This window comes from Notechis scutatus, chromosome 1, assembly GCF_049901735.1.
Source record: "Notechis scutatus isolate UNSWTSFEM ecotype Mainland chromosome 1, rNotScu1.2, whole genome shotgun sequence".
In the NCBI taxonomy this organism is placed as follows: Eukaryota; Metazoa; Chordata; class Lepidosauria; order Squamata; family Elapidae; genus Notechis; species Notechis scutatus.
Genome location: NC_142009.1, coordinates 298142292 through 298151654, shown reverse-complemented (window position 1 = coordinate 298151654; position 9363 = coordinate 298142292).

The window sequence follows — 9363 nt, the reverse complement described above, 5'->3', positions numbered from 1 at the left end:
TAGACCAACTCCGATCGAGATTACCACCCAGAGCCCATGACTCCCGGGTTCACCAACTCAAGGGGGAGGAAATATCGAGGAAATTGACTTTGATATGACAAATAGCAGGCCAACGGAAACCCTACGGCCCAGCGAAACACCGGAACTTGAAGCGGGAGGGAGTTGACTTTTTCAGGGAACTTTAATACGGGGGAAACCGAACTGCAAAACCCGAAGAAACACGAAGTAGCAGAGACAACCATTAGTGAAAACAGCACGGAATCACCGTGCAGCGAAACAGACTTTAATAAAGATCATCCAAACGCCTCCACGGAACCGGACCTTAGACCAAAACCGGTGGAGCCACGAAATCATCCAGACAGACCAAACGGCCTGTCTCTCTTGAGGATTTTATTACAGCTCCTCAAACGGAACCCAAGGGGAGGGGTGTTGTGAATCAATAAAAGTTACTAGCATAAATGCAAATCAGGGTTTGGAAACCTGCACACCTGATTGGTCCTTATACAACAACTAGGGATTGGTCCATAACTAGTCCCTGATTGGCCACTATTTTGACACTTCTCATTGGTTATAAGTTTGAACTTGTTGCACATGTCATTGGTTAATAAGGTAGCAGCTAACCCTATAAAAGGGTTGCTGTTGCCCATAGCCTAGCTCTGTTCTGTTCTATTCACTGTTATTAAAGAGTTGAAGTCACTGGTCAGATGTCTGGTCTCCATTATTCTCCAAATGTAACACCAGAGATGATATTTACTGGTTCTCCGAACTACTCAAAATTTCTGCTACAGGTTCTGTCAGAACTGTCTGAATACTACCCCTGTCATGAATCAAGTCATTCTTAATAAATGTTAATGGGCCAAATAAAAAGTACTTTAACCAAATAAAAGTAGTTTTGAAATAAAACAGGAAAAACCACCTATTACATGTTCAAGAAACACATATAAAAACAGGAGCACAATTCAGATCTGATTGAAAGGAAGTGAGGCTTTAGCTACTACTCTTATCACATCCCTAGACATACTTGCTATAAATATATTTATACATTGATAACCTCTATTATAAAAGAGAAGGTGAATAACAATGTACAATCCTCTTTGTGACTGAGTACCTTATTAAAAAAATATAATATGATATGCGGGGAAATTCTGCATTTTACAAAATCCATCCATCCATTGAACTGAAAAGTTACTTTAATTTTATTACTTTTTTCAAAGGAGAAGAACATTTGGGTCAAATTTGTTTCTAATCTTCTCCCCTTGGGCTATACAGTGATAGAAAGAGAGATCTAAGAAAAAAACAATTGCACCGTTGGCCATACTGAAGCTGTGAAATAAGCTCAGAATGAATTGTTTGAGAATTTGAAAACCTTTAGAGAATAAGGAAGAAAACTTTCAGATTTAAGGATCAAATCTGGCACAGTTTTAACTTCTGAAATTTGTGCAGCTGGAAATTTATGTACCTACCATTTGTCCTCGATGCTGCAAAATTTAACTACAAATTCCCAAGACAGAGCCAACAGTAATCCAGCTTTTTATACACATACTGCATGGAAGAGCCTGTATTTATAAATTACAGCTTCTGAATGCTGAATTTTGCACACACAATTGTTTTCATTATTTCTGTTATTATGGTTATTATGCTTCCTTGTAGTCAGCCAGATGTTTAGACTGGGTTTGGTATTTTTATCCATTCTTATTGAATCCTTCCCAGTGACCTGGGATAGACAGAAATTGTTGTTTGATGGTTTTAATGATACCTTCTCAATATGTAAACTGTTCCTAATAAAGCTGCCTTTTGTAGTTAACTGACAGTGATTTTGTTAATGCTGATGGTGTACATTGCAGTAATAAATCAGCTTCGGTACATACCAGGCCTCAAGGCCTCAAGGCCTCACGTAGGCTGAAAGCGTGTACCAGGAACATCAATCAACACGTCATCATGGGCTATAACTGGACTGCAAACGCTAATTGGCTACTTTGTACCCTCTAAACTGACCTTATGCACTGTAATTGGATGCAACTATGTGTCCACTAATATTTCTGCTCATGTAACAGAATGATTGGATAGAATTCACCGCTTATGACGTATCACTATGTGTTTTTAATAAAAGAGCTTCCCGAGCTCATAATCGGGGCAGCTCACCCAAGATAGAGCCGGCCTGGTGTCTTTCTTGATGCATTCGACCACCAAGTGAGAAGCCTTCCTAATGCGGAACAAAGCCGCAGTTCATGATGGTGTTCAAGTGTTGCTCCAGATGTTTTGGAATTACACTCAAAGTATCTATTACTATTTTTTAAAAAAAGTTTTTATTTTTTAAGACAAACATATACAAACAAAACATAAAAACATAAAAACATCTTCCATTTTATATACATACAGTGTGTCAGTTGGTTACAAAACTTTTGTGCTATCTTTTTGTAGTCATTGCTCCCGGTTTATATCAATTTTCACATTGTCAAACTAACAAATGCTTATATATTTATCAGATATTAATCATCCATGACTAAACTACTTATTCCATCATTTTATATGAGATATTCCAAATTTTATTTGAAATTTATATTGTACTTTCATCCAATGGTTATATGTGTCTATATTGTATTTTATATCAATCTATTAAACTTTTATTACAAAGTTATCTAGTCTATTACATTACCATGTCTTTTTGTCCAACCATTAATAAAATGAATCCCATATCATATAAAATTGTTTATCTTCTTTTTCTCTAATTTCAAATGTCAATTTACTCATTTCAGCACAGTCCATAATTTTCTTAATAACTTCCTCCTGCATAGGTATCGTTTTTCCAATTCTTAGCAAATACAATTCTAGCCGCTGTTAAAACATTCACAATCAAATATTTCAGCTCTTTATTGTATATTTCTGGTATAATTCCCAAGAAAAAGATCTCTGGTTTAAAGTCTATATGTTGTTTTATCATTTTTTCCAACCATGTGTGGATTTTAGTCCAATATTTTTTTGTGTCCAAGCATGTCCACCACATATGGTAGTATGAACCAGGTATCTGATGACATTTATCCGATTTATTCTTAAACATTCTCGCAAGTCTCATCGGGGGTAGATGCCACCTGTAAAACATCTTATACAAATTTTGTTTATATGCAGTTGACATTGTCATTTTATAATTCTGAGACCACAATTTTTGCCATTTTTCTAAATCAATCCCGTATCCAAAAATTTTTTCCCCAAGCAATCTTTGTTTCTTTAACTTGTTCCTCCTCCAATTTAAACTCTAGCAAATGTCCATAAAATTTTTTAATTACCTTTTCAACAGTACCCATCAAAATTTTATCTAAATCAGTCAATTTATCATAAATAGCTTCTGTTTTAACATCTTTGTCAAATCTAGATTGTATTTGCAAATATGAAAACCAATTCATTTTTATACCTTGTTCTTCCAACACTTGCATAGATTTAAGTTCACCCTTTTCATTCAATATCTCAACATATCTAACTGTTTGTTCCTTTTTATATATTATTGGATAAGAAAAAGCTTCAATGGTAGATATCCATAATGGAATCTTTAAATAGTATTGTTTATTTATTTTTATTTATTTATTTGATTTGTCAATCTCTTACAAGATAATAGGTATAAGTATAAACATAATTATGAATACATGAAATGGATACATATAAGAAAAATAAAAAGAAACAATAGGACAGGGACGGTAGGCACGTTGGTGCACTTATGCACGCCCCCTACAGACCTCTTAGGAAAGGGGTGATGTCAATAGTAGACAGTCTAAGGTTAAAGTTTTGGGGGTTTGGGGAAGAAACCACAGTCAGGTAGTGTATTCCAGACATTGACCACTCTGTTGCTGAAGTAGTATTTACTGCAATCAAGTTAGGTACGGTTTACCTTCAGTTAATATATATTGTGTGCTCTTGTATTGTTATGGTTGAAGATGAAGTATTCATTGACAGGTAGAACATTGTAATGTATGATTTTATATGCTATACTTAGATCAGACCAAAGGTGGCGTAGTTCTAGGTTTTCTAGGTCTAGAATTTCAAGTCTGGTGGCATAAGGTATTCTCCAATGATTAGAGGAGTGAAGAACTCTTCTTGTGAAATATTTCTGGACTTTCTCAACTGTGTTAAATGTGTTAATATCAGATACGTAATGCAGGTTCCAGACTGATGAGCTGTATTCAAGTATTGGTCTAGCAAATGTTTTGTATGCTCTAGTTAGTAGTGTGATATTATCAGAGAAAAAGCTACGAAGGATTAGGTTAAAAATTCTTAATGCCTTTTTGGCTATGTAGTTACAGTGGGCTCTAGCACTTAGATCATTAGAGATGAGTACTCCAAGGTCCTTGACAGAGTTTGGATCCTCAACAATGTCTTGACTATTCACTTTGTATTTTATTTTCTGATATTTTTTGCCAATATGTAAGATGGAGCATTTATTTGTTGAGATTTTAAGTTGCCACTTTTTTGACCATTCTGATACATAGTCGAGGTCTTTTTGAAGGGTAGCAGTAATGTCTGTGGTGTTGAATAGCTTTACATCATCAGCGAAAAGAACGCAATTGCTCTTAATATAATCACAGAGTTCATTTATGTAGATTATGAAGAGAGTTGGGCCTAGAACATTGCTTTGGGGGACACCACTGTTGACAGGTACAGAATTTGATAGGGCGCTCCCAATTTTGACCATTTGTTGTCTGTTTGACAGGAATGCTTCTATCCAGTTATTCAGGTGTCCAGAGATACTATAAGATTTTAGTTTTAGTAGTAGTTTGTCGTGTACTACTGAATCAAAGGCTTTACAGAAGTCTGTGTAGATTGAGTCTATTGCTTTGCCTTGATCGAGTTGTGTAGTCCATATGTTTTTGCAGTGTAAGAGTTGCAGATTACAGAATATTTTTTTCTGAAACCAAATTGTTTATTAGAAAGTAGGTTGTTTGTCTCTAAGTGGAGGATGATGGATTGGTTAATAATTGATTCCACGACTTTACGCAGCATAAAGAGATTGGTCTGTAATTTTCAACTAGGCTGGGGTCTCCCTTTTTGAAGATGGGGATGACCGTGGCTTGTGATCATAGATTTGGCAAGGAGCTGGTCCTGAAAGATTTTTCAAAGATTATGTTTAGAGGTTCGGCTATGGTAGTGGATAGCTTTTTAAAGAAGTAGGCACATATTCCATCCGGTCCAATAGATAGAGATGGTTTTAGATTGCGTAGTGCTTTTTCAACATTGTCTTCTGTAAAATCGATATGTATTAGATCATTGTAGTTGTCTGTGGTTCGACTAGGAAATACTGGGCATAATCCATTGCGTTTACAAATACTGAGCCAAAGAATGTGTTAAAGAGGTTAGCTTTAATGGTGTCATCATCGCAGTCTTTACCATTAGGTCCTTTCAGTGGTGGGATGGACCTTGAGTCTTTTAGTTTGTTGTTTACAAAATTGTAGAAAGTGTGGGTGGAATTTGTGCATAGAAGATTTTCCTCTTGTTTAATGTTTATAATTAGTGCATTCAGTCTTTATCTGGTGGCATAAATTTTTATATCAACTTTTGAAGTTGGCAGCGCGACCAGATTTGTTTTTTCGCCAAAGTGATCTCTTTTTGGATTGAAGCTTCCTTATTGTTATGGGTAATCTGTTTTTTCTAGTTTTGGGAGTTGTTATTGGTACATATAGTTTGATGACTTCAAGTACAAATATGTTGTAATGGTCTTCATTGCATCCAGTAAATAGAAATTTCCAATCAAGGGATGAGAGATCATTGTCTATAAGATCATAGTTGCCTTTTTTTGAAGTTGTAATTGGGGATTCTGTCGTTGTGATGATTTTTGTGTGGACGTATGTTGAGACAAAAGTCAATCATATTGTGGTCACTGTTAGAAAAGGGTTCTTTAGTTTGTATTCCGTAAATTAAATTCAAACTATTGCATAAGATGAGATCAAGGCAGTTATTAAATCTAGTATTGATGGTTACTAGTTGTTCCAGTCCCAGATTTGTTACAACATTGTAGAATTTTGCATGTATGGGTTCAGTGTTTCATTCATTTAGGGTCCAGTTAATATGAGGTAGATTGAAGTCACTGAGAAAGATAAAAGCTTGTGGGAAGGATGCTACCCATGTCTTTTTATCTTCTCCAAAGATATCTTCAAAGATAATACCTCTCGAATGTAATGCCTTCTAAAAGTGTTTTAGTTCCCTTGTACCAAAGGAAAGCATGCCTTCCCAACAGCAAGTCATGCCCTTCTAAAGTCAATAGTCTACTGTTTCTTAATGTTATCCAATCCTTTACCCACATCAAACTTGTCGCCTGGTAATACAACTCCCAGTTGGGCAAGGCAAACCCTCCTCTTATTCTTGCATTTTGTAACAGTTTTAGTTTTATTCTTGCTTTTTTACCCTGCCAGATATATTTCAGTACAATTCTATTTAAGTCTTCAAAAAACTCTTTCCTTAGTCGAATTGGAATTGTCTGGAAAAGATATAAAATTCTAGGTAATACATTCATCTTAACTGTAGATATTCTCCCAATCAGTGATAATTGTAAGTTTTCCCATTTTGTCAAATCTGTCACAATCTGCTGTTTGAGTTTAAGATAATTGTCCTCCTTCAGTATGCTACATCTTGGTGTAATGTATATCCCTAAATACTTAACCTTTTTTGTGACCTGTATTTCTAAAACTTCTTCTAGCTCTTTCTTTCGTCTTGCTAGCATATTCTTTGTTAATATCTTTGTTTTATCTTTATTTATTTTCAAACCTGCTACTTTTCCATATTCTTCTATTTTTTCTATTAGGGTACCTATTACTATTGATGCTATTTTTGATTTCTTTTGGCACAGTCATTCTATTTGTATTTGCAATGCTTTATATTTTGTGAGTATCTCCAGTTTTTTTCCTTCTATATTCCTATTTCCAGGTATTGTTAGGTCTACAATACATTTTGTCCTTCTGGCTGACAATTGTTAAGTTTAGGGAATTATGTGGAACATATTTGTCTGTTTGAATACTAAATATCCAGTAAATTTCTGTTTGTCAATTTTGTGGTCTTAACAATTCTTCTTTTATTTTTGTTTACATATTATTTTTATTTAATTAATAATTAGATCTTAATTCTGTTATTTAATTTTTAAATTTGTTTTATATATACTATATGCTATATACTGGGAAACATTGTGCCTAGCATCACAAAACCATGTTCCAATGTGAAATAAATCATTTTCCCTCCCAGCAGTTCCCAATTTTGGATGAAAGAAACATCGTACTAACTTGAACATCAACTACTCTAAATACTGAAATATGTCATCAGTATTCCAAAATTTAGTAGGGACCTTATCCTTAGCCAGATTCAATGTATTAACAAAAGCTATTACTGAAGATAAATACTGAATGTTTCCCTTTGGACAGAGACTGTGTCCAAGTGGTGGAGGAATATTTAAAATAATGGAATGTTATTTTGTATTGTCATGGTTAGGCAGTAGAAGGATTGTCCCAACTACACTCACCAGAAATTATTATCTCCATGCCTTCCTAAATACCCTGGTCATCCTAACTTGTGTTATCTTAGATTGTTATTATCAATCAGAGCAATCTGATTTTACTTCTTTAACTACATCTAAGTACTTTTCTATAGTTTCTGCAGTATGCCTTAGTAACCATTCTAATTCTTCTTAGACATTTAGAACATTTTTATCCTATTTAATCATGATTTTCTTGGGAGTATTTTTGCTGGTCAATTAACAAATAAAATTGGTTTTATTTACATTGTGTTCCAGTTTACCCATGTCACAGTCTGCCTGGACAAGTCCACACAGAAACTGCCATGGCTACTGAGGAAAAGTCATCGGAGTCTCTCAAAAACGGAGAAGCAATGATTCCCCTTGCCATGAGGTCTCGGATGGGATAGATTATGAGGGTGTCATGGCAGGGGGGATCGTTTTCAGGCATGTGGGGAGAAAGTAAACAGTGCCTGGGATGTCAATTTCCATATCTTCAGAGGCAATTAGGTGGAAAGATATGGAGTCAGCCTTGGGAGTGGGGCTGGCTGATCGCCCTCCTCTAGTTTCCCTGTGGCTGAGAATTGTTATTGCGACACTGACTTGCCCAGTGGTACCCTTTCTTGCACCTGGGGCATATTGTCTTAGGCTTGGTGTTGTTTTGTGTGTTGTCTCTGGCTCTGCATTGTGCCTTAAAATGGCCAGGTTTCCCACAATTGAAGCAGTTTCCGGCCGGCCTGTTCTGAGAGTTTGCTTGCTGCAAAGCCATAGCCAGATGCTCCATATTGTAGGAGACAGTCCCCACGATTCTGCAAGCCTTTAGATAGTCCGAGAGGGAAGCCCCCTCGGCAGATAGAGGCTGCAAAATCCTTTTGCAATCCTCATTAGCATTTTCAACAGCCAGTTTTAACAGAAGCTCTTACGGGCCTCTACATTAGAGATTTGCCTATGAATGGCTTTCTGAAGTTCCTCTACGAACTCGGCATACGGCTGATTTGAGCCTTGAATGATTTTTGAAAAAGATCCTACGATGCCAGAGGTAGGATCATCAACTTTGTCAAGGGCTCTGATTGCAATAATACTGGCAAAGGTAAGGGCGTTGTGGGAGTGTCGCCTGAGTTGCTAAGTCCCTAAATTGACCCATACCACAAATTTGATCTGCTCTCGCGACCCTACCATGATCGAGGGCAAATTTTTCAGCTTCGCACGAAAGTCTGATTCCCAAACAACATACTGTGGTCCTGTCAGTATCATGCGAAAAGATCCTTCCAATCTTGGGGTAACATGAAAAAGGAGGTGCTGATGGTGTTAATGAAGCCTCTGACATATGGTGCCTGGATGCCGTACATGGCCACGGCTTGTTTTAAATCTCTAATTAATTTCATGGATAGAGGTTCAAGTCTAGGCACCATATTTCCGGCTTCATCCCCTCATATTCAACGGGGCAGAGAGAGCTCCTCTAGAGTAAGAGAGCCTTCTCTGCGTCCCTGCATCATGGCTTGTGCGAATGCTCCCATGGGTGTCTGATCCCTCGCTGGATTTGAGTTAGGAGAACTCGTGGGTTCAGGAGCAGTGGGGGGAGTTTCTAAAGGGAAAGCGTCCTTTGTCTTGGTTTCAGCTGTATAGGGAGGAGGAGGATCCCCCTCAGAGGAGGGGGTCTTGGTCAGCGCTGAGCCATGGATTGTTAAGCATTCCAGGACTGTCCTCCACGTGGTCAGAATTTTGGTGGAGCCCTGGGATTGCTATGAAGATAGTCACCCAAACGCTGCCATGTGGAAACTTTCAAGGACCCTTTCTCCGGATAAGCCGGGCATTGCGTGTGAATGTAAGTCAAAGGGTAATAAGGTCCTTCTTAGTTGGAATCAGGAGCGTTTTGCCCT